At 42.3% G+C, this 26,278-nt stretch overlaps 1 protein-coding gene across 1 annotated transcript in view; it reads left to right on the plus strand.

Moving 5' to 3' along the window:
* The first annotated feature begins 4,033 nt into the window (after positions 1-4,033).
* LOC139415275 (exostosin-like glycosyltransferase 3) overlaps positions 4,034-26,278 on the plus strand; it is a 41,535-nt gene continuing 19,290 nt past the window's right edge. Inside the window, exon 1 of the mRNA XM_071163270.1 lies at positions 4,034-4,217. The gene's annotated coding sequence lies outside the window, so the exon portion shown is untranslated. The remainder of the gene's footprint in view (positions 4,218-26,278) is intronic.

Here is a 26,278-nt window from a genome sequence, read left to right on the forward strand (position 1 = left end):
ACAGAATACTTATTTACCTTTTTGAACACTATCAAAGTTTTTGACATGAAGGATATAATATGTTACTTTTGCAATGATAACAAGACAATTTAAATTATTGTGAATTATTACATTTTTTGCCAAATACTTTAGACACAAACAAAAATTCTAGAATTCTATAACAAAATTACAAATATTTTTGGTTGAATTTAATGATCTTGTTGAGACATTATACCTAGTGAATAAGAAAAATAATAACATCTTCCTGAATCATTATAATGAGATTTCTTCTGAGTGAATGCAATTGCACTAGACTTGTTCTTTTTAAAAATAATTTGTATATATTAAATGTTTTGTATGTATTTAGTATTCTCTTGTTTATAACTGTGTTTTGTTTTGTTAGACATGTTTGGTGTAGCGATGTAAGTTGTTTTGTATTATGAATAAACACATTTAAAAAATAATAATAATTATTATTATTATTAGGGTTTTTATTTGTAAATCAGCTAACTACAAGCTAGATAAAGAACTTTATCGCCCTCTACTGTGCAGGCTGTTAGATGCAGCAATCTCTTTTGTCATACTCCGAGTGCTTTTACCAACGATGTATGTAAACCCTGGGCTATGTATTGGTCATATTGCCCCTCCCTGGAAGGAGCAGTCCATAGAAATGAATGGAGTTGGACAGTATTTCAATTGAATGTTTCAAGGACAAAATGACATGTATTTAAGTTGTGAGGACAGCAATATTAGCGCTCTAAAAAAAGTGTTTTAAATGTTTTAATTTGTAATCGTTTATGTCTAGCTCACATGCCATAATTTGAAAGTATGCATTAAGGTATCTGTAATAGAATAAACCTGTCAAATTAGAAATTAATAAATGCATTTGTATAGCTTCCGAAATACGTTTTTACACTTGAGGAGGAATACCAAGATGGCTGCGCGGTGGCTTCAATACAGAATAAACGTGTCAAATTATAAATTGTCATCCAGAGTTTGTACACATCGTTAGTTTCAAATCAAATCCAAATCAAATCAAATTTTATTTGTCACATACACATGGTTAGCAGATGTTAATGCGAGTGTAGCGAAATGCTTGTGCTTCTAGTTCCGACAATGCAGTAATAACAAGTAATCTAACTAACAATTCCAAAACTACTGTCTTGTACACAGTGTAAGGGGATAAAGAATATGTACATAAGGATATATGAATGAGTGATGGTACAGAGCAGCATAGGCAAGATACAGTAGATGGTATCGGGTACAGTATGTACAAATGAGATGAGTATGTAAACAAAGTGGCATAGTATAGTATAAAGTGGCTAGTGATACATGTATTACATAAGGATACCGTCGATGATATAGAGTACAGTATATACGTATGCGTATGAGATGAATAATGTAGGGTAAGTAACATTTATATAAGGTAGCATTGTTTAAAGTGGCTAGTGATATATTTACATCATTTCCCATCAATTCCCATTATTAAAGTGGCTGGAGTTGAGTCAGTGTCAGTGTGTTGGCAGCAGCCACTCAGTGTTAGTGGTGGCTGTTTAACAGTCTGATGGCCTTGAGATAGAAGCTGTTTTTCAGTCTCTCGGTCCCAGCTTTGATGCACCTGTACTGACCTCGCCTTCTGGATGATAGCGGGGTGAACAGGCAGTGGCTCGGGTGGTTGATGTCCTTGATGATCTTTATGGCCTTCCTGTGACATCGGGTGGTGTAGGTGTCCTGGAGGGCAGGTAGTTTGCCCCCGGTGATGCGTTGTGCAGACCTCACTACCCTCTGGAGAGCCTTACGGTTGAGGGCGGTGCAGTTGCCATACCAGGCGGTGATACAGCCCGCCAGGATGCTCTCGATTGTGCATCTGTAGAAGTTTGTGAGTGCTTTTGGTGACAAGCCGAATTTCTTCAGCCTCCTGAGGTTGAAGAGGCGCTGCTGCGCCTTCTTCACGATGCTGTCTGTGTGAGTGGACCAATTCAGTTTGTCTGTGATGTGTATGCCGAGGAACTTAAAACTTGCTACCCTCTCCACTACTGTTCCATCGATGTGGATAGGGGGGTGTTCCCTCTGCTGTTTCCTGAAGTCCACAATCATCTCCTTAGTTTTGTTGACGTTGAGTGTGAGGTTGTTTTCCTGACACCACACTCCGAGGGCCCTCACCTCCTCCCTGTAGGCCGTCTCATCGTTGTTGGTAATCAAGCCTACCACTGTTGTGTCGTCCGCAAACTTGATGATTGAGTTGGAGGCGTGCGTGGCCACGCAGTCGTGGGTGAACAGGGAGTACAGGAGAGGGCTCAGAACGCAACCTTGTGGGGCCCCAGTGTTGAGGATCAGCGGGGAGGAGATGTTGTTGCCTACCCTCACCACCTGGGGGCGGCCCGTCAGGAAGTCCAGTACCCAGTTGCACAGGGCGGGGTCGAGACCCAGGGTCTCGAGCTTGATGACGAGCTTGGAGGGTACTATGGTGTTGAATGCCGAGCTGTAGTCGATGAACAGCATTCTCACATAGGTATTCCTCTTGTCCAGATGGGTTAGGGCAGTGTGCAGTGTGGTTGAGATTGCATCGTCTGTGGACCTATTTGGGCGGTAAGCAAATTGGAGTGGGTCTAGGGTGTCAGGTAGGGTGGAGGTGATATGGTCCTTGACTAGTCTCTCAAAGCACTTCATGATGACGGATGTGAGTGCTACGGGGCGGTAGTCATTTAGCTCAGTTACCTTAGCTTTCTTGGGAACAGGAACAATGGTGGCCCTCTTGAAGCATGTGGGAACAGCAGACTGGTATAGGGATTGATTGAATATGTCCGTAAACACACCGGCCAGCTGGTCTGCGCATGCTCTGAGGGCGCGGCTGGGGATGCCATCTGGGCCTGCAGCCTTGCGAGGGTTAACACGTTTAAATGTCTTACTCACCTCGGCTGCAGTGAAGGAGAGACCGCATGTTTTCGTTGCAGGCCGTGTCAGTGGCACTGTATTGTCCTCAAAGCGGGCAAAAAAGTTATTTAGTCTGCCTGGGAGCAAGACATCCTGGTCCGTGACTGGGCTGGGTTTCTTCCTGTAGTCCGTGATTGACTGTAGACCCTGCCACATGCCTCTTGTGTCTGAGCCGTTGAATTGAGATTCTACTTTGTCTCTGTACTGGCGCTTAGCTTGTTTGATAGCCTTGCGGAGGGAATAGCTGCACTGTTTGTATTCGGTCATGTTACCAGACACCTTGCCCTGATTAAAAGCAGTGGTTCGCGCTTTCAGTTTCACACGAATGCTGCCATCAATCCACGGTTTCTGGTTAGGGAATGTTTTAATCGTTGCTATGGGAACGACATCTTCAACGCACGTTCTAATGAACTCGCACACCGAATCAGTGTATTCGTCAATGTTGTTATCTGACGCAATACGAAACATCTCCCAGTCCACGTGATGGAAGTTTGTACCAAAGTTTATGACAACTAACACCCATTAATCTGTGTTTGTACGGTGTAGGCTACTTTTAAAGCCTTTACATAGTGCTTACTTTATTAATGCTGCTCTAGATTTAATTACATATGAAGAAGCATGGAAAATAAGTAAATCAACTTCATGTATGATTTTCCTTTGCTCAAAAGAGGTATGCATGGTCTACAAGCAGAGCAGTTTTAATACCTCTCACTTTGTAACATGATAGATGTGCTTTTATGGGCAGCTGGCTGCCTCCCTCAATACTTGCTAAGCCTAATGCCATTATAGTTTAGGGTTTGGAGAGGGGTTTTAACAGTACCTCCCGCCCTGTGCCATCGGTAAAGACTAGTCAAGACCTTTTGTCAGAGGCTGTCGTGTTTAATATGCCCCTGCTATATACCCCTTAGTTTACATAATGTATCTGTTTAAATGATGAAATCGACTGTTTGTGGATGTATTGTTTTATTTAGCTTGCACAGTACATCTTGTGGGCATACTCCGTATAACAGTACAACCACAACGTTTATGGCCACAAGGTGTAGCACTTCACCGCTACAGTTTGTCCAAGGTTCAGCAACTCCCAGTCCCAGAATGCTTCAGTATGCTTGCCTAGCCTTCTCCAACAATGCAGCTCAATGTAAAATTGATCGTGCACACAGGGGGATCTAGATCTAGCTAGCTACGCGTACATGGTTACATTAAACACCGAGCATGCCATTTTGTTATCACCTTGCATAACGTGACATATATTTTGAAGCCTTTTGAAGGTTTTTATTTGGAGACATTTCGGAGCTTCATACCGGGTGAGTAGCAAGCTAACTACCTTGCTAAACTAACATTCGTCCGCTAGCAAGTACATAAATGCCTGTTGTGGATAGCTGGTTTATTGTTCAGATGAGACATGGTCCCCCTTTTTGCCTTTTCTCCAATCCCCTTATCTTGTTGTGCCGAGACGTCTATTACTCTTAACTATTCAGTGATGAACAGTGATGAACTTAGCCATGTCGTCTCGAGTATTATGCTATTAAAAGCCAGCGTTGTGTTTGTGTGTCGGTCGTTCTTAGTCCCATCGAGAGCGTGTTTGCTTTGATCTCTCCCCCCTGACCGACACGAGACACACATCAACCCAGCAGTAAGTCATTAGCTAGCTAGCGATACTTTTTTACATTTTGTTTTATTTGACTAGGCCAGTCAGTTAAGAACAAATTCGTATGTACAATGACGGCCTACACCGGCCAAACCCGGACGACGCTGGGCCAATTGTGCGCTGCCCTATGGGACTCCCAATCACGGCCGGTTGTGATACAGCCTGGATTCGAACCAGGGTGTCTAGACCTTAGCCTTAGACCGCTGCGCCAAACGGGGTCCCATATAGTGTATAGACATTACATGATTAAGGTGACTAAACAGTACTTGGTGTCAGTGTTACAGGCAAGCAAAATGTTGTTTATTGCAGCTAACTAGTAAGCTCGCTGGTTACCTAGTCAATGTAACTAGCTAGTCTTTTCCCCATTTGATTTGCATGCTGCAATGAAGTTGGCTTGCCACAATACTTAGCCAATTCAGTGCCATTGGCATGGAGTGAATCATGGTATGAAGAAGGGTGACACCACACCAACAACAAGGACTTGGGACAAGGATGTTATTATGTTGTTCTGTTACTATAAGCCTCAGTAGAGGTCCCCAGAAAAGCTACTACTTAGTAATAGTGGTACTAAATAGAGGTAATTACAAACCTCAGTTTTCCTTAACATTATAGTTTATTGGATTTCATATGTTAGCTATATTGATATTTTACATGCATGGGTTACCAAGTAGGGTCATTTTGACCCCAATAAGAAACTATTGGAAAAAGAAACAATCATAGCAAATCATCATTAGACATGTAAATAATGTCCTCTGCAATAAAATAACCAAAACAGACTGTTATTTGAGCAAAATTACACTTAATTTGTATATTCTGTAAAAGGGGTGGTACATAAAATGTATATATACTTACATTTATTGACAGTGTTTCATCCATTGATCCTAGGAGAAAATGATAGAGAATATGGCTTAGTTGCCTTTATTTACTTACCCCACAGCTAGCCTTAGCATCGCCGCTATTGAAACAATGGGAGTGGTAGGGCCTATGACAGGACGCTTCAAAATGCATGCCCAAATCCTGTCACTAAAAACCAAATGTTATGTGGTCCTCTGTTGCTCAGTTTTTAAAGCATTGCGCTAAAAGGATAGTGGGTTGTAGTCCCGGGACCACCCATACTTCAAATGTATGCTCAAATGACTAAGTATCTTTTAGATAAAAGTGTCTGCTAAATGGTGTGTGTGCTCTGTCGCATACTGGGTAAGTACATATTCAATGGTAGGCTGTGGAAATGTGGAAAACGTCAAGGGGGTCTGAATACTTTCCAAAGGCACTGTGTGTGTGTGTAATACACACACACACACACACACACACACACACAGAGCCTTCGGAAAGTATTCAGACCCCTTGACGTTTTCCACATTTCCACTGCCGACCATTGAATATGTACTTACCCAGTATGCGTCAGAGCCAGAGTGTGCAAAGCTGTCATCAAGGCAAGGGTGGCTATTCGAAGAATATCAAATATAAAACATTTTGATTTGTTAAACACTTTTTTTGGTTACTATGATTCCATATGTGTTATTTCATGGTTTTGATGTCTTCACTATTATTCTGTAATGTAGAAAATAGTAAAAATAAAGAAAAACCCTTGAATGAGTAGGTGTTCTAAAACTTATGACCGGTAGAGTATGTATATATACAGTGCCTTGCGAAAGTATTCGGCCCCCTTGAACTTTGCGACCTTTTGCCACATTTCAGGCTTCAAACATAAAGATATAAAACTGTATTTTTTTGTGAAGAATCAACAACAAGTGGGACACAATCATGAAGTGGAATGACATTTATTGGATATTTCAAACTTTTTTAACAAATCAAAAACTGAAAAATTGGGCGTGCAAAATTATTCAGCCCCCTTAAGTTAATACTTTGTAGCGCCACCTTTTGCTGCGATTACAGCTGTAAGTCGCTTGGGGTATGTCTCTATCAGTTTTGCACATCGAGAGACTGAATTTTTTTTCCCATTCCTCCTTGCAAAACAGCTCGAGCTCAGTGAGGTTGGATGGAGAGCATTTGTGAACAGCAGTTTTCAGTTCTTTCCACAGATTCTCGATTGGATTCAGGTCTGGACTTTGACTTGGCCATTCTAACACCTGGATATGTTTATTTTTGAACCATTCCATTGTAGATTTTGCTTTATGTTTTGGATCATTGTCTTGTTGGAAGACAAATCTCCGTCCCAGTCTCAGGTCTTTTGCAGACTCCATCAGGTTTTCTTCCAGAATGGTCCTGTATTTGGCTCCATCCATCTTCCATTCAATTTTAACCATCTTCCCTGTCCCTGCTGAAGAAAAGCAGGCCCAAACCATGATGCTGCCACCACCATGTTTGACAGTGGGGATGGTGTGTTCAGCTGTGTTGCTTTTACGCCAAACATAACGTTTTGCATTGTTGCCAAAAAGTTCAATTTTGGTTTCATCTGACCAGAGCACCTTCTTCCACATGTTTGGTGTGTCTCCCAGGTGGCTTGTGGCAAACTTTAAACAACACTTTTTATGGATATCTTTAAGAAATGGCTTTCTTCTTGCCACTCTTCCATAAAGGCCAGATTTGTGCAATATACTGATTGTTGTCCTATGGACAGAGTCTCCCACCTCAGCTGTAGATCTCTGCAGTTCATCCAGAGTGATCATGGGCCTCTTGGCTGCATCTCTGATCAGTCTTCTCCTTGTATGAGCTGAAAGTTTAGAGGGACGGCCAGGTCTTGGTAGATTTGCAGTGGTCTGATACTTCCATTTCAATATTATCGCTTGCACAGGGCTCCTTGGGATGTTTAAAGCTTGGGAAATATTTTTGTATCCAAATCCGGCTTTAAACTTCTTCACAACAGTATCTCGGACCTGCCTGGTGTGTTCCTTGTTCTTCATGATGCTCTCTGCGCTTTTGACGGACCTATGAGACTATCACAGTGCAGGTGCATTTATACGGAGACTTGATTACACACAGGTGGATTGTATTTATCATCATTAGTCATTTAGGTCAACATTGGATCATTCAGAGATCCTCACTGAACTTCTGGAGAGAGTTTGCTGCACTGAAAGTAAAGGGGCTGAATAATTTTGCACGCCCAATTTTTCAGTTTTTGATTTGTTAAAAAAGTTTGAAATATCCAATAAATGTCGTTCCACTTCATGATTGTGTCCCACTTGTTGTTGATTCTTCACAAAAAAATACAGTTTTATATTTTTATGTTTGAAGCCTGAAATGTGGCAAAAGGTCGCAAAGTTCAAGGGGGCCGAATACTTTCGCAAGGCACTGTATATAGGTTGTGTGTGTGTGTATAGATATATACATACATGCATACAAATGTCCTTGTTTTTGTAAGAAAAGCACATTTATTGTCCATTAAAATAACATCAAATTGATCAGAAATACAGTGTAAACATTGTTAATCTTGTAAATGACTGTTGCAGCTAGAAACTGATTATTTTTTTTATGGAATATCTACATAGGCGTATAGAGTCCCATTATCAGCAACCATCACTCCTGTGTTCCAATGGCACGTTGTGTTAGCTAATCCAAGTTTATCATTTTAGAAGACTAATTGATCAATAGACAATCATTTTGCAATTATGTTAGCACAGCTGAAATCTGTCGTTCTGATAAAGAAGTTAATAAACTGGCCTTGAGTATCTGGAGCATCCTAGTTTGTGGGTTTGATTACAGGCTCAAAATGACCAGAAATAAATAACTTTCTTCAGAAACTCGTCAAAGTATTCTTGTTCTGAGAAATGAAGGCTATTCCATGTGAGAAATTGCCAAGAAACTGAAGATCTCGTACTACGCGGTGTACTACTCCCTTCACAGAACAGCGCAAACTGGCTCTAACCAGAATAGAAAGAGGAGTGGGAGGCACCGGTGCACAACTGAGCAAGAGGACAAGTAGAGTGTCGAGTTTGAGAAACAGACGCCTCACAATTTCTCAACGGTCAGCTTAATAAAATAGTACCCGCATAACACCAGTCTCAATGTCAACAGTGAAGAGGCGACTCAGGGATGCTGGCATCTAGGCAGAGTTCCTCTGCCCATCCTGATCTTTTATTTTTATTGGCCAGTCTGCAATATGGCTTTTTCTTTGCATCTCTGCCTAGAAGGCCAGCATCCCGGAGTCGCCTCTCCACTGTTGACGTTGAGACTGATGTTTTGCGGGTACTATTTAATGAAGCTATTTAATAACCCCAAGAAGTTCTGGAAAACGATTAAAGACCAGGAGAATAAACCCTCCTCACAGCTACCCATGTCCCTTAATGTTGATGTGGTTGTTACTGACGAGCACATGGCTGAGCTCTTTAATCACCACTTCATTAAGTCAGCATTCCTATTTGACTCTGCCATGCCTCCTTGCCCATCTAACATTTCCTCATCTCCCAGTCCTTCTAATGCGTCTATCCCCGATGCTCTTCAGTCTTTCTCCCTGCAGGCGGTCACTGAGTCTGAGGTGCCAAAGGAGCTCCTTACACTTGACCCCAAAAAAGCATCTGGGTCAGATGGTTTAGACCCTTTCTTCTTTAACCTGTTATGGCTGCAATCCCGATACCGGGATCGATATGACAACTACCAGTGAAAACAGAGGGCGCCAAAATTCAAACCACAGAAATCTCATAATTACAATTCCTAAAACATACATGTGTCTTATATCATTTTAAATCTTTTTTCGTTGTTAATCCCACCAAAGTGTCCGATTTTAAATAGGCTTTTCAGCGAAAGCACTACAAACGATTGTTAGGTCTCCACCAAATCACAATAAGCACAGCCATTTTCCAGCAAAATATAGCCTTCACAAAAACCAGAAATAAAGATAATTCAAGGTTAGTGATTAATTTTATCTTCATCAGATGACACTCATAGGACTTCATGTTACACAATACATGCATGTTTTGTTTGATAAAGTTCATATTTATATTTTTTTAAAAATCTGAGTTTACATTGGCGCGTTAGATTCACTAGCTCCAAAAACATCAAGTGATTTTGCATAGCCACATCATCCAACAGAAATACTCATCATACATGTAGATGATAATATAGTTATACACATGGAATTATATATATACCTCTCCTTAATGCAACCGCTGTGTCAGATTTCAAAAAAACTTTACGGAAAAAGAAATGCATGCAATAATCTGAGACGGCGCTCAATTTAAAAACACCACAGCCTCAAAGATGGCGTCAACATGGTGGTATACATATCCAAACGCTAATTCTGGCCAGCGTTATATCGGACAAAAACTTCAAAAGGTGATATTACCAGTCGAAGAAACATTTTAAACTAAGTACAGAATCAATCATTAGGATGTTTTTAACATATCGTTTCAATTAAGTTCCAACTGGAGTACTCCTTTTTGTCTTCGTGAGCAATGGAACGCAAGTGACTACCATGAGGAAAAAGTGGGATCCCAAAATGGCTGCTTGATGGACAGCTGATATATTCTGCTCTCATTCACTCCCACAACAACATAGAAGCCTCATTATAATGTCTATTGATGGTTGACATCTAGTGGAACCCCTAGGCAGTGCAACATCATTCATATCTCAAGGGGATTTCATTGGGGACTCTGGTGAATACATACAAGCTCAGATTTCTGACTTCCTGTTTTGATTTCAACTAAGGATTTTGCCTGCCAATATTAGTTCTGTTATACTCACAGACATCATTCAAACAGTTTTAGAAACTTCAGAGTTTTCTATTCAATATTAATAATAATATGCAAATATTAGCATCTATGACTGAGGAGCAGGCCGTTTGATATGGACACCTTTTCATCCAAGCTACTCAATACTGCCCCTGCAGCCATAAAAAGTTAAGGTTGCTGCCCCTATCATCGCCAACTCTATCTCTGACCTTTTTAACCAGTCTCTCCTCTCTGGGGAAGTTCCCATTGCTTGGAAGGCAGCTGCAGTGCGTCCTTTATTTAAAGGGGGAGATCAAGCTGATCCTAACTGTTATAGGCCAAATTCTACTTTGCCCTGTTTATCAAAAGTGTTGGAAAAACTTGTCAATAATCAACTGACCGGCTTTCTTGAAGTCTATAGTATTCTCTCGGGTACGCAATCTGGTTTCCGCTCAGGTTATGGATAGGACCTTGAAATGCTTCTTACGAAGCCATTCCTTCGTTGCCCGGGCGGTGTGTTTGGGATCATTGTCATGCTGAAAGACCCAGCCACGTTTCATCTTCAATGCCCTTGCTGATGGAAGGAGGTTTTCACTCAAAATCTCACGATACATGGCACCATTCATTCTTTCCTTTACACGGATCAGTTGTCCTGGTCCCTTTGCAGAGAAACAATCCCAAAGCATGATGTTTCCACCCCCATGCTTCACAGTAGGTATGGTGTTCTTTGGATGCAACTCAGCACTTACCAAAAAGTTATATTTTGGTTTCATCTGACCATGTGACATTCTCCCAATCTTCTTCTGGATCATCCAAATGCTCTCTAGCAAACTTCAGACGGGCTTGGACATGTACTGGCTTAACCAGGGGGACACGTCTGGCACTGCAGGATTTGAGTCCCTGGTGGCGTAGTGTGTTACTGATGGTAGGCTTTGTTACTTTGGTCCCAGCTCAGGTCATTCACTAGGTCCCCCCGTGTGGTTCTTGGATTTTTGCTCACCGTTCTTGTGATAATTTTGACCCCACGGGGTGAGCCCCAGATCGAGGGAGATTATCAGTGGTCTTGTATGTCTTCAATTTCCTAATAATTGCTCCCACAGTTGATTTCTTCAAACCAAGCTGCTTACTTATTGCAGATTCAGTCTTCCCAGCCTGGTGCAGGTCTACAATTTTGTTTCTGGTGTCCTTTGACCGCTCTTTGGTCTTGGCCATAGTGGAGTTTGGAGTGTGACTGTTTGAGGTTGTGGACAAGTGTCTTTTATACTGATAACAAGTTCAAACAGGTGCCATTAATACAGGTAACAAGTGGAGGACAGAGGAGCCTCTTAAAGAAGAAGTTACAGGTCTGTGAGAGCCAGAAATCTTGCTTGTTTGTAGGTGACCAAATACTTATTTTCCACAATAATTTGCAAATAAATTCATTAAAAATCCTACAATGTGATTTTCTGGAATTTTTTCCCCTCATTTTGTCTGTCATAGTTGAAGTGTACCTATGATGAAAATTACAGGCCTCATCTTTTTAAGTGGGAGAACTTGCACAATTGGTGTCTGACTAAATACTTTTTTCCCCCATTGTACATCAACAACATAGCTCAAGCAGTAGGAAGCTCTCATCCATTTATATGCAGATGATAGTCTTAATCTCAGCTGGCCCCTCCTCGGATTGTATGTTAAACGCTCTACAACAAAGCTTTCTTTGTGTCCAACTAGCTTTCTCTGCCCTTAACCTTGCTCTGAACACCTCCAAAACAAAGCTCATGTGGTTTGGTAAGAAGAATGCCGCTCACCTCACCAGTATGATTACTACCTATGAGATTTTAGAGCTTGAGGTCGTCACCTCATGCAAGTACTTGTGAGTATGGCTAGATGGTACACTGTCCTTCTCTCAGCACATATCAAAGCTGCAGTCTAAGGATAAATCTAGACTTGTTTTCATCTATCGTAATCGCTCCTCTTTCACCCCAGCTGCCAAACTAACCCTGATTCAGCTGAACAACCTACCCATGCTAGTCTACGGAGACTTAATTTCATAGATCGGCAGATAAGGGTGCTCTTGAGCGGCTAGATGTTCTTTACCATTCGGTTATCAGATTTGCCACCAATGTTCTTTATAGGACTCATCACTGCACTCTATACTCCTCTGTAAACTGGTCCTCCCTGTATACCCGTCGCAAGATTGATGCCTATTTATAAAAACCCTCTTAGGCCTCGCTCCCCCCTATCTGAGATACCTACTGCAGCCCTCACCCTCCACATACAACACCCGTTCTCCCAGTCACATTCTGTTAAAGCCCTCCAAAGCACACACATTCCTGGGTCGCTCCTCTTTTCAGTTCGCTGCAGCTAGTGAACGAGCTGAAAAAACTGGACCGTTTTATCTCCATCTCTTCATTCAAAGACTCAATCATGGACACTCTTACTGACAGTTGTGGCTGCTTCGTGTGATGTATTGTTGTCTCTACCTTCTTTCCCCTTGTGCTGTTGTCTGTGCCCAATAATGTTTGTACCATCATTTGTTCTGCTTCCATGTTGTTTTGCTGCCATGTTGTTTTGCTGCCATGTGGTATTGCTGCCATGTGGTGTTGCTGTCATGCTGTGTTTTCATGTGTTGCTGCCATGCTGTGTTGTCATCTTAGGTCTTTCTTTATGTAGCGTTGTGATGTGTTATATATATATATTTTTTTATCCCAGGCCCAGTCCCTGCAGGAGGGAATAAGAATTTGTTCTTAAATTACTTGCCTAGTTAACTAAAGGTAAAAAAATAAAATAAATTGTAAAACAATTTAAAAGAGAAAATTCTATGTAGCCAAAGATTCTAGGGTCCCCTAGGAAACACTTATTAGCACTTTGGTTCCTGTCACAATAACTCCTCCTGGTATTTTCATTTGTTGTCATGTCAAACAACACTTCAAAGTGCCCACTGATTCCAACAGTTCACCGAAGTGTTGAGCTCTTAATCTTCAAATCGCAATTGCAACATTTGGTTAAAAATGAGGCCCATATCGTGCAAACCTACTTGGCAGTGTGTAAATGAGTGCAGGAAAATGCTGAAAATAATTTTATGTGGAAGTTTAATTGAACAGTAGAAAACAATCAGAATGGAGAAAGACCCATTGAAATCACTGAGAATGTATGTGTTGCCACTCTAGGGTCACGCACTACTCATAAAGCAAATGAAGAATTTTTATTATTCAAAAAGATAAAATACCGCCAAATACCATGTTGTTTTGTTTTTTTTAAATACTGTGATGTGATATTTTGGCCATATCACCCAGCCCTATGTGGCTGCACCTACTTTACTCAGGGCTCTTTGACCAAGGCTGATCAAGAAGTGAATAAACAAACCGAGTTCGGGAAACCCTGAGTTGACGATCTATCATTCAGGCCATGTGCTTCATTCATGATGAGAATATTGTTAGCTAGCTAAATTAGAGCGCATGACTAAAACCAGTGCGGGAAGCGTTTTCCTGCATTGACGTTTTCAGTCACCAGCACATGCCATTTACAGTTGAAATATATAGCCAACACATTTTGAATTCGACAACAGTGTAGTTTACATTGATTTCAGTAAGGAAACATTTTGCGTAATGAACAGCTAGCGTGTGCTAGTACATTATGGGATAACAAGCCAGAGATGGAGAAAATGATTTCTTCACATGACCTTTGACTGTTGTAAAGCGATGTAGTGAATCTACTCAATACAAAGTGGTGACATGATGAACTGCGTGTTACAGGAGTTTGATCTTGTGGAAAGTTTCAGATTGACCTTGAGACATTTTCATTAATTCAGCCGCCTTGTTTATTAGTGTGCTTGTGGTGCTTCAGCCCAAAACACTTCTGCATTCTTATCCACTGCCATCGATCTTTAAGTTGTACTTAAGGTAACTGAACAAGTGTTTCGTATTTACTTGCGTATTTATAGAGGATATAGTTGCTTTTTAGTGGTTATCGTGTAAACCACAAATAACGTGATTAAATAATATACATTTTCATATTAAGGAATCATGATTTAGAGTATCAGTTAGTCCGTCAGAGCACAATTTGTGGGGAAAAAGTATGTTTTTCATTCCACCTCAAAAAAAAAATGCAATACAAAAGTATGTGACAGCTGCTCGTTGAACATCTCATTCCAAAATCATGGGCATTAATATGGAGTTGGTCCCCCACTTTGCTGCAATAACAGCCTCCACTCTTCTGGGAATGCTTTCCACTAGATGTTTGAACATGACTGTGGGGACTTGCTTCCATTCAGCCACAAGCATTAGTGAGGTTGCGCATTTATCTTGGGCGATTTAAGCCTGCCTCGCAATCGGTGTTCCAATTCATCCCAAAGGTGTTGGATGGGGTTGAGGTCAGGGCTCTGTGCAGGCCAGTCAATGTCTTCCACACTGATCTCGACAAACCATTTCTGTATTGACCTCCCTTTGTGCACTGGGGGCATTGTCATACTGAAACAGGAAAGGGTCTTACCCATGTTGGAAGCACAGCATCTTCTAGAATGTAATTGTATGCTGTAGTGTTAAGATTTCCCTTCACTGAAACTAAGGGGCTTAGCCCAAACCATGAAAAACAGCCCCAGACCATTATTCCTCCTCCACCAAACTTTACAGTTGGCACTATACATTGGGGCAGGTAGCGTTTTCCTGGCATCTGCCAAACCCACATTCGTCTGTCAGACAGCCAGATGGTGAAGCGTGATTCATCACTCCAGTGAACGCGTTTCCGCTGCTCCAGAGTCCCATGGTGGCGAGCTTTACACCACTCCAGCCGACACTTGGCATTGCACATGGTGATCTTAGGCTTGTGTACGACTACTTGGCAATGGAAACTCATTTCATGAATCTCTTGTGGGAGAATGGATGCAGCTGCTCCGTTTGATCCATTGCTCAGGCGTCTATGTGCGTGGGCAATTACTTCATGTTTTTTTTATGTGCAAGCTATGTCTACTGGTGCCAGTTTAATGACAATAAATTAGCAAATAAGCTAGAGGTGTTGCCTTTTGCAGTGTCTGCTCGACTTTCTCCCGACAGCGCTGAGAGGGTGCAGACGTTTGGCCGTGTTTGTCGATGAATGTTTGTGTTGCAGGGCGGGCTCTAAAGCCTGACTCATCAACATCTGTTTTATTTTCTCTCTCTCTCTGTCAGAGGGGGAAAGGTATTTATACGGGCCAAGCGCCACTTCTGAAGTTCAGTTCATTGCGTTTCAGAGAATATGCAGAGTAGTCCACTGTGTAGGTAGAGAACATGAAGGGATCAGAGGCAGATTAAATCAGCATGGAGAGTAAAGGAATTACACTGTGATAGAATGTTGGTATGTGAGAGGGAGGGAGGGAGGTGGCAGAATTCATGTGCTCTTGGCAGAGACGGTGGATAGCAGAGGAACACGCATGTTAAATCCTGGCCCCGCTTCACTATCGGGATTACTTAGCTAATCCATCCTCTCCCAAGCTACATTTTTTCCAGAGCCCCGTTTGCCCTCTTTTTTTTTCTCCCCCAGAGGATCCCGATGGCAATCCCACCCCCACACAATGTAAACATATGTGTAGTTAAGATGAAAGCAGTTAAAAAATAAATAGCTAGCCTAGCACGGGCCAAGGGTAAATATTTGAATGGAAGCCCAGTTAGAGTGGTGGCAGAACATAACGTCCTGTGAATAGGCTGTCAATGAACAGGACGTGGTCTATGTGGGTCCTTTTCAGACCAAATTGCTAGTGCCATGGCCCTCTGTTTTCTGGGCTCTTGAAAGCTTTTGGCTAGTTGCTGATGGAATGGTGCTTACTTGTTACTGGAATGGATCAATGGCAGTCTCCAACGCCAGATATTCACTGTTGCTCTTTCATTGACGTCCAAAATGCATACAAGTGACATGTGGGTCTTTGCCTTGTGAATGTTTCCGTTAACTGTTAAGATTTGGGTGACGTCTCCATTGTGGCGGTATACCGAAGTAAATCCCCCATGGAAGGGGCTAATCACCCTGGCTCCTCTCCCACAATCCAAGAGAGTCTGGAGAATGGGGTGGGGGGAGGAAGAGGGGGTGGGCTGGGGCTGGCAGCTGTTGGCAGGGCTTACCTCCATCTGTGATGGGCTAAGCTAGCTGCCTAGGCTGGGATAGGGTGAGAGAGGCTCTCAGGAGGCCCAGGAAACCAGGGCTGCCACCGCTGCTATGGCCAGATTACAAGAGGTAGGATTTATTTATTTAGAATTGGCTTGCTGTGTGCAAGTGTTAGGCTAATTCGTCTGATTTTCTTTACACCGCTGTTTCCATTGGGTTGCTTCTAACCTCTGTTAGTCTTGCTTAAAGGGATATTTGGGATTTTGACAATGAGGGCCTTTATCTCCTTCCATGGACGCACGGATACCATTTTTGTCTCTACATGCAGTTTGAAGGAAGTTGCTAGCTAGTGTAATTGCCAACTAGCGTTACCCATAGACCTCCAGTCGGTGCGCTATCTGCTAGTGGATACCCATAGACTGCCAGTCGGGCTAACGCTAGTTAGCATTGGCTCACGAAACTACCTCGAACTTCCTTCATACTGGACAAGGAGACATAAAAATGGTATCCACAAGTTCATCTGACTCTGTGGAAGTAGAAAAAGGGCATCATTGCCAAAATCTCGAAGTATCCCTTTAATTTGGTCAGCTGCATGATCAACTTTCTGTGTTCATACATAGAAATGGAGAGTTCTGGCACAAACTCCGCCTTCCCAAAAGGAAACTATAGCACTGTACAGTTCTAAGCTTGAGTCATTACACTGACAATGTTTGGAAGGTAGATTTAATATGCTGTGGCCTTAACATTCAGAGCACCTGTTTTTTTTTCTGTGTGGTTGCCTGTTTGTTATTGCGCTGCTTGACAGATCCCGTCTGTGCGTTAAACTGGTTTCCATTCTCTGGCTGGCACAAGGTCCTGCTGACTGACTGCAGTGCTGTCTGTCTGTGTGCCATGGATGGAGCTGATCTGGCCTGTGCTGCTTCCTCTGCTGCTCTCTACTTCAGTTCTCCATTAGCACAGACAGCCAGCGTCTCCTGTTGTGCCCTCTGCCCTGGGGCACTTCACCGCAGCGCCTCGCCTCGGATGGCTGCAACTCGCACCGCTGCGGATGACAGTCCTGACCAAAGAAAGGGAGAGGTGTGCGTGCGTCTGACACTCCAAGAGAAAGCGTCAGCCGCAGGGAATTTGAAATGGAATCAATCACCGAAGCCAGCCGCCTCCACCCTAGAATAAAAAAAGGAACTTGTTTTTTTTCCCCCTCAAATTTTTCTCTCACTTCCCTTGAATGACCTGTTGTAATGCTGTGACGCTAAGCCGTCGAAGTGCTTGTGGGGTGTAATGTCTGGCTTCGCGTTGCTGGAGACGATGCTTGATTACAGCCCGGTTGACTAATTAAGGTTGCCCTGCCCTTCAAATACCAAAGCGAGCTCAGCTCATGATTAAATGGGCGCCAATCCATCCTCATCAAGAACTGCGTCAGAGTCCTATGGCCTGTTTGATCTGCAGCATAAAGTGTAAATATTTTTTTTTTAAAGAGTAGAAATGTACATTTTAGGGGGCATTCAATGACATAAGAAAATTAGCGTTGAGCTTTATAGCCAATACATTTATGCAAAATATTCCCGGTCAGAGAATAAGTAAGTGAGAGAAGGCTGTGATTGGAAAGACCCGGGAAAGAGAAGTAATGCATTTCAATTGGAGCCCTTGGTCATTCTCAGGCCTTGAATCTCCTCCCAGTGGATTTACAGCCGTTATCAGGAGGGGCCCCACTACGCCATCTGGATCAGATGTTTCCCATAATTCAAAATGATTTTAATGTAGCTACCTGCAAGGCTAACTGGGAATAAAGCAAGGAGCTTTAAAATGAGGTGTTTTTCAGTTTGTTCGTGTCATAAGTATTTTAGGGAAATGGGCTTGAAAGGTTCTCTCTGTTTTTCTGGTCAGTGCTTCTGCATTTACGGTTTCACCTCGCTCGCTCTCGCACATGCTTGTAATGTATTGCTGGCAGACCTTTTTGATGCTGTATTTCATTCATAACAATAGATGTTTGCTCTGCTGCTCCATAACTCTGTCCGTGTACAGAACCGGACTTTGACATGTAGGCTAGTCTAGTGGCTACTAACTTAATTGCTCCCCATTCCCTCCTCTATCTAGCCAAATTAGGCTGGCACATAGGATTTAACGAGTACCCCGATGCCTTTGCCTGTAATTTGATTGCGGTAACGAAAGGGTCAAACGGCAATCACTCACAGCCGTTTAGTTTGTAATTCCCCTGTGAAGGTGGATTCTCATCCTGACACTGCGTCACACGGACCATGCATCACCTACTTTTCTAATACCAGGCATATACTGCACGGCTTTCAAAATCCTGACAACGCTGAGCCGCTCACATTAAATGACTGTCTTTTTGTTGTTGTTGTCTTGCCAACGTAGTGGTGCGCAGACTAAACAGTGTGGCACGGACGGACGGACGGACGGACGGGCCGGGGGGGGGGGGGGGGTCACACTCCAGGTTCTTCACTTGGTCGTATGAGGATTCTATCTCGAAAACGAAACCCAACATATTTTTGGGGTTTGTCACGAGACAGACCGTGCCAAACAAAGATGGAGCTTGACAGTGAAATAGCTGGCCACACTTTGTGTGCGCACTGCTTTTCATTGAGAAACCCAGTTGTTGGGGAGACGCGGGCAGCCTGTTCTGCAGAGGGAGTTCAAGGTAAATAAAGCCCAATCTAAATAGGTAGCTAGCCTGCACATTTTCTTTTTGTTAAATAGTTACTTGGCTGGACATAGTCTTTCTCAACATGTTAAATGATGCCTCATGGCTTTTGCTTCTGTTCTTGTCCACATGTCAATAGGACTACACTCAAACAACTGCTCTTTAAAGTCTCTCATATTTGGAGAGCTGGCTTGGAGGCACCCAGGCCCATCTGTCAGTGGAACACGGTATGCACCATTTTTAGAAACATTTTAGTCATTTAGCAGACAATCTTATCCAGAGCGACTTACGTACTTTTTCGTACTGGCCCCCCCCCCCCGTGGGAATTGAACCCACAACCCTGGCGTTGCAAGCACCATGCTCTATCAGCTGAGCCACACAACCTATTCCTGCACACACAGTGGTGGAGAGCATTCCAATTACCAATGTATGCGTACCGCTACAGACACGGTCTGATCACAATCCAGCTCATTGTTAGTTATTGGTGCTGAGTTATCTGTTTTTAATGATGAGTCCTAGAATAAGGTTCTCTGTGTCTCTCTTCCTCTCTGTGGGTCCACTGTAACTCAGCTAGAGACAGGCCCTCAGGGCAGTCAGCTGGCTGCAGATGAGGCATGAGCCATGGCTGAAACAGCTGCTGCTCTCCACTCCCTCCCACAGCCCTGTCACCTTGCTCCAAAGCTGCCTTCCTCATTCTTCTTCTCCTCAGAGAATACTCCCCTTGCCGTGAAGTTAGTGATTTCAGTTGGTAGTTTACTGAAGCACAAAGGGAGGGACCCTATTAGGAAATCAGACATGCGCAGGCACAGTTGGAGCATTTCTCAGATACCGTTCTCACTCCGTACTCGCTTAGTGCTCACACAGTGGCTGCGTCCCAAACGGTACCCTGTTCCCTGTATAGCGCACAACCCGGTCAAAAGTGATACACGATGTAGGTGTAGGGTGCCATTTGGGACGCAAGACAGTGTCATCTGCTGGGATCATCTGTTCAATAGCAGAGCACCTCCAGAGGCCTGTGCCAGTTGCTGCCTCAGCAAGCAGCAAACTCAGACATTCGGTGCAAAAGTCTGTGTATTCTGATTCTGGATCCCTAAGTCCCTCGTGCTGTTCATGACTGGCGGATATATCTGCTCAACAATGATGCCCCCTCGAGTTATACCAAGGCCCCCTGTCCTCAATGGTCAGCAAGCTTTAACCATGTCCTCTAAAGTCTGCTTTGTGTAAATTCAAATAAAAATCCACCCAAAACCACTAATTCCTTTCATTTACAGTGTTAAATAACTCTGAGAAAAATATTTTTTTTGTGAACAAATGTTGTATTTTGGCATAACTCAAACATGACATGAACCAGGGAATTGATAGAACATCACTCAGATGTAGAAAAACAATATAACATTCAAAATGTGTGGACCTTTCCATTTAAGACCTATATAATAAGTTGTTCGTTGCGGAACTATAGGCTACTTTACAACACAGATGCAAGAACTAAAGAATAACAGAAAAATCGAGGCGTCAGAATGAGATCTCTGTACCCATCTGGAGGAGTGCACACACAGTACACTGGGCCCTATTAAAAATACAGGCTGTGTGATCTCTCCCTCTGTCTGCCCCCGGATCTCTCTCTCACTGTCTGTCTGTCTCGCTCTCTGTCAAATTCACATTAAAAATAACTTTGCAGCCAGGCAGGCCTCAGGTCTGTGCAGTTTTTTTTTCTCCCATTGGTGTTGCATAAACTTTTTCATTACTCACACTGACAACCGCAGACGAACTACAAAATCTCTCTTCCTGCCATCCCCAAATCTAGTTGAGACAATGCCCCCGGTCTATTTGAGTCCACTCACTTCTAATCTCTCTCTCTCTCTCGCTCTCTCTTTGGATGTGGCTGACTGACAGTTTTGTCTCTGCCATCCTTCTCTCCTAGGGCTGAATAGTATTACGTATTTTACGATATACCGGTATTGATGCACTGACCAGTTTGGGTTTTTACTTTAACTTCTATAACGGTTTTTAAATGTTTGGTTTGTTAAATGGTATCCGCCGTGTAATGTCCATTTTTATAGTTCGCTTTAGTTATCTTTCTCCGCTCTCTCTCTCTCTCCATGCTGCTTTCCACACAGACCTTGCCCCGCCCCCTGTCACTCAAGTAGCGCGTTTGTCGTTCCTCGACCACAACACTTTCATTCAGTCCCTGCATGGTCAATGTAGCACATGCAACAATGTTGATGACAACAATTGTGTTATAATTACACTTACTTTGCTTCTTACATCTGCAAATAGCAAGTTTGTCATTTCTTAGCAAGTTGGGCCCAAATATTGTTAGTCGCTAATCACTAATACTAATCGCTAGCTAGCTAATACATGTACTGTCAGAGAAAACATAACTAGCAATTAGAGGTCGACCGATTATGATTTTTCAATACCGATACCGATTATTGGAGGACCAAAAAAAGCCGATACCGATTAATCGATTAAGTGAATGAACACTTATTTTAACTTAATATAATACATCAATAAAATCAATTTACCCTCAAATAAATAATGAAACATGTTCAATTTGGTTTAAATAATGCAAAAACAAAGGGTTGGAGGAGAAAGTAAAAGTGCAATATGTGCCATGTAAAAAAGCTAATGTTTAAATTCCTTGCTCAGAAAATGAGAACATATGAAAGCTGGTGGTTTCTTTTAAGAAAAGCATTGATGTTTATGGTTAGGTACATTCTTTCAACGATGTGCTTTTTTTGCAAGTGACACAATTTCCCTAGTTAAAAGATATTAGCAGGCAATATTATACTTGTGTATTGATTTCAAGAAAGATTTTGATGTTTATGGTTAGGTACACATTGGTGCAACGACTGCTTTTGTCACGAATGCGCTTATTAAATAACCGTTTGGCGAAGTAGGCTATGATTCAATGATAAATAAACAGGCACCTCATCGATTATATGCAACGCAGGATAAGCTAGATAAAGTAGAAATATCATCAGCCATGTGTAGTTAACCTCTCTGGGATATTCGGGGCGGTAACGTCCCACCTCAACAACAGCCAGTGAAAGTGCAGGGCGCCAAATTCAAAACAACAGAAATCCCATAATTAAAATTCCTCAAACATACAAGTATTTTACACCATTTTAAAGATAAACTTGTAAATCCAGCCACAGTGTCCGATTTCAAAAAGGCTTTAACGACGAATGCACACCAAACGATTGTTAGGTCAGTACCTAGTCACAGAAAAACACAGCCATTTTTCCAGCCAAAGAGAAGCAGAAAAAGCAGAAATAGAGAGAAAATTAATCACTAACCTTTGATGATCTTCACCAGATTACACTCAGGACTTCATGTTACACAATATATGTATGTTTTGTTCGATAAAGTTCATATTTATATCCAAAAATCTAAGTTTACATTGGTGCGTTATGTTCAGTAGTTTCAAAACATCCGGTGATTTTGCAGAGCCACATCAATTTACAGAAATACTCATAATAAACATTGCTAAAGATACAAGTGTTATGCATGGAATTTTAGATCCACTTCTCCTTAATGCAACCGCTGTGTCAGATTTCAAAAAAGCTTTACCGAAAAAGCACACCATGCAATTATCTGAGTACAGCGCTCAGACAACATAACAAGCCATACAGATATCCGCCATGTTGTGGAGTCAACAAAGTCAGAAATAGCATTATAAATATTCACTTACCTTTGATCTTCATCAGACTGCACTCCCAGGAATCCCAGTTCCACAATAAATGTTTGATTTGTTCGATAAAGTCCATTTATGTCCAAATACCTTGCTTTTGCTTCTCATTCAGCTCCCATTCCCCCCTCCTTCACAGTAGAAGCATCAAACAAGGTTCTAAAGACTGTTAGTGGAAGCCTTAGGAAGTGCAATATGACCCCATAGACACTGTATATTCGATAAAAAAACGACAAACCTCATATTCCCCACTGCCTGGTTGCATTTTTTTCTCAGGTTTTTGCCTGCCATATGAGTTCTGTTATACTCACAGACATCATTCAAACAGTTTTTAGAAACTTCAGTGGTTTCTATCCAAATCTACTAATAATATGCATATATTAGTAACTGGGCCTGAGTAGCAGGCAGTTTACTCTGGGCACCTTATTCATCCAAGCTACTCAATACTGCCCCCCCAGTCCCAAAGAAGTTAACTAGTGATTATGTTAATATTGATTGTTTTTTACAATATACATTTAATGCTAGCTAGAACCTTACCTTGGCTCCTTGCTGCACTCGCATAACAGGTATTCAGTCTGCCACGCAGTCTCCTCGTGGAGTGCAATGTAATTGGCCATGATCGGTGTCCAAAAATGACGATTACTTATTGTTATGAAAACTTGAAATCGGCCCTAATTAATCGGCCATTCCGATTAATCGGTCGACCTCTACTAGCTATACAGCCTGATAATCCCTGTGATTGTTTAGACCTACATTCATGTTTTTTGTGCAACAGTATCTTTTTTAAATCAAAGAGAAATACGCAAAGCAAGAATGTTAGCTACGTGAAGTAGCTAAGAGAGAACATTACATGTAGCCAAAGATTATAGGGCCCCCTAAGAAACACTTGTCAACACTTGGTTCCTACCCATCCCAATAACTCCTCCTTGGCATTTTCATTTGTTGTCGAACACTGTATTCAAAATGCCCGCTATTATATTATAACTATAGAATTAGAATAATCATTATATTTTCATGATTCCAACAGTTCACCCAAGTGTTTTGCTCTAAATCACAAGTCAAATCGCAATTGCAATATTTGGTTAAAAATAAGGCCTAGATTGTTTGCCCATATCGTGCATCCCTAAGCGGCAGTGTGGAAATGATCTCAAATGAGTGCAGGAAATGCAGAAATTGGAAATGCTGAAAATTATTTTTGGTTGAAGTTCAATTGAACAGTATAAAACAATCAGAATGGAGAAAGACGCAATGAAATCACTGAGAATGTATGTGTTGCCACCCTAGGGTCACGCACTACTCATAAAGCAAATTTTGAACATTCATTATTCAAAAACATAAAATACTGTCAATTCTTTTTTTTTTTTTAATACCCTGATATGATATTCTGGCCAGAAGTGTAGGACTCCCTCTCTTTCACTCACCCAGCCAGAGACTGTTCAAACATTTAGAGATGCACTTGTCGCTTGCCTAGCGAAATGATAGTGTGGGAACCGGGAAGTTTGTTCTTCTGACTGTGTGCTTCTAAAACTCTGTCTGGAGGGTTAGCCAGTGATGGCTCAACTCGTCTCAACCTCAGAAACTAGAGCCACTGACGCTTGCCTGACTCACTTTTCTTAGGGCCTTATAAAATCGGTTTTATTTTCTGCTCAATTCCTTCTTTTTTTTTAAATACCTTTTTTTTTAAGCTTTCACTCAATCACACTTTTTTTTATAGAACATCCAATATTAACATTTAATTGAGACTATTTTTGGGGAAAGCCATTCCATCTATTGGAAGACAGTCATTAGTTAGCATCATTGCTAACAGCTACACAAAGTGGTAGACACACACACACACACACACACAGATGGGCATTCCCGCGCCAATGCCTCTTCAGAAAAGATGAATCACTTATGCATCTTGTTCGTGTCTTGTCATAATCTTGGGCAAATACGTGTTCTAGTTCAATACATTTAGTTGACTACCTACTAAAGTTACATCTATTTGGAATATTGTTGAATTCCATTTTAATAACTGGATTGTGTGATTCCGTCCGCATTCACCACGTCATGGGTTTTATAGGGCCCTACGCTCTGACGAGCCCAGTCTAGACCTGTCTGGTCTTACTCTTTACGATAAGGATATAGGCCTAAAGCCTTCCAGCCTAACTAACTAGGCTGACATTTAGCCCTTTTCATGATTCTACGCTCAGTTCCTCCTTTTTACTCCCCTTTCCTCATGCCAACTTCATCATGTTGCCTTGTCACTGTCACCTGACGCACATTCTATAACTTTAAAAAGTTATTAACAGCTCGAGTTCATAGCAGCCTCACTATACGGCCAAAATGAAATTAACTTTGATATCGCAATTAGATTAGACAGTTCTGTTCCCCGGCTCTGAGCACCAACGTGCTGACTAACTCCTGAACTGGCTGCTCCTTTATCTGGGTCATCAGGCTGTGCTTCTGCCTCTACCCCCTCCCGGGAGAACAGCCCGGGCCTCCTGATTTGATCATGTTGCAGAATTCTGAAATGGAGCTGAAATAATTGAGGTGGCCCAAGCCTTACATGTTCCTGTTGATGTAGCCCACTTTAAGGTGAAGACAAAGAAACAGTATCGTAATGCATGCCACTGTAATACAATGCGTTCCGGGCTGCCTTTTACAGCCTCAGTCTGTACCTCCTTGTGGTTGTCTTTCCCCGAAAGTGCAAGTGCAAATGGACCCTGCCGTCGATTAGGAGCTGAACATAAAACTGCCTCGTAACGCCAATGATTAGATTATCATTGATTCTCACATAAGCTGTGTCTGGCATGATCAATACTGTGTGTGTGGATCAGTGTTTCCGCTAAAGTAATTTAGCTGTGGCGCTGTGCCACTGCAAATGAATTGCCACCACGCTCCAAAAAATATGGAAAATTAAGAAAACAATTCTGTCGAGGCGCACTTTAAAGATGCTAGAACAGTCTACACATACCTTTTGTGACATGAAGTGGTTTCTGTGAGAAGTACAGGCAGGGGGCTTGTTACCGGGGATGGACTTCTATTTTACACTACATGACCAAAAGTATGTGGACACCTGCTTGTCAAACATCTCATTCCAGAATCATGGGCATTAATATGGAGTTGGTCCCCCCCCCAACCCCCCCCCCCCCCCCCCCCCTTTGCTGCTATAACGGCCTCCACTCTTCTGGGAAGGCTTTACACTAAATGTTGGAACATTGCTGCGTGGACTTGCTTCCATTAGGCCACAAGAGCATTAGTGAGGTTGTGCTTGTCATTGTGAAAAAGGAAATGGCCTAACCCTAACTGTTGCCATGATGTTGGAAGCACAGAATCATCTAGAATGTCATTGTATGCTGTAGTGTTGAGATTTCCCTTTACTGAAACTAAGGGGCTTAGCCCAAACCATGAAAACAGCCCCAGGCCATTATTCCTCTTCCACCAAACTCTACTCTACAGTTAGCACTATACGTTGGGGCAGGTAGCATTCTCCTGGCAGCTGCCAAACCCAGATTCATCCGTCGGACTGCCAGATGGGGAAGCGTGAATCATCACTCCAGAGAACGCGTTTCCACTGCTCCACCCATTGTGCATGGGGATCTTATAGTTGTGTGCGGCTGCTGATCCATGGAAACCCATTTCATGAAGCTCCCGACGAACAGTTCTTGTGTTGTTACTTCCAGAGATAGTTTGGAACTCGGTAGTGAGTGTTGCAACCAAGGACAGAC

Source organism: Oncorhynchus clarkii, chromosome 8 (assembly GCF_045791955.1).
Source record: "Oncorhynchus clarkii lewisi isolate Uvic-CL-2024 chromosome 8, UVic_Ocla_1.0, whole genome shotgun sequence".
Lineage (NCBI taxonomy): Eukaryota > Metazoa > Chordata > Actinopteri > Salmoniformes > Salmonidae > Oncorhynchus > Oncorhynchus clarkii.